The sequence below is a fragment of the Arachis ipaensis genome, chromosome B06, assembly GCF_000816755.2.
Source record: "Arachis ipaensis cultivar K30076 chromosome B06, Araip1.1, whole genome shotgun sequence".
In the NCBI taxonomy this organism is placed as follows: domain Eukaryota; kingdom Viridiplantae; phylum Streptophyta; class Magnoliopsida; order Fabales; family Fabaceae; genus Arachis; species Arachis ipaensis.
The window spans coordinates 121,748,109-121,748,421 of NC_029790.2; positions in this window are offsets into that span (position 1 = coordinate 121,748,109).

Sequence of the window (313 nt, forward strand, 5' to 3'; positions counted from 1 at the left end):
TTGATAAGAGGCATGAAAAGTAAATGCAATTGAAAATAAACTAACAACTAAAGAGGTCTTGGCAAGGTTTGGTGGTCAAGGATCTCTATCCTAATCACTAACCACAACATGAGAATTGGTAAGGACCAACCCCACTAAGTCAACCCCTAACTAATAGTAGAGCAAAGTCAAGTGAGCTATGTCAATCTAAGTCCATAAGTCCTAGTTCTCCACCAAATCAATTAGTGAGATCTAGAGTTGATGGCTCCCAATCATCAATCACTTGGACATTAGCAACTCAAGAGTTCCTAAGTTACCTTCCCAAGCCAAGAGT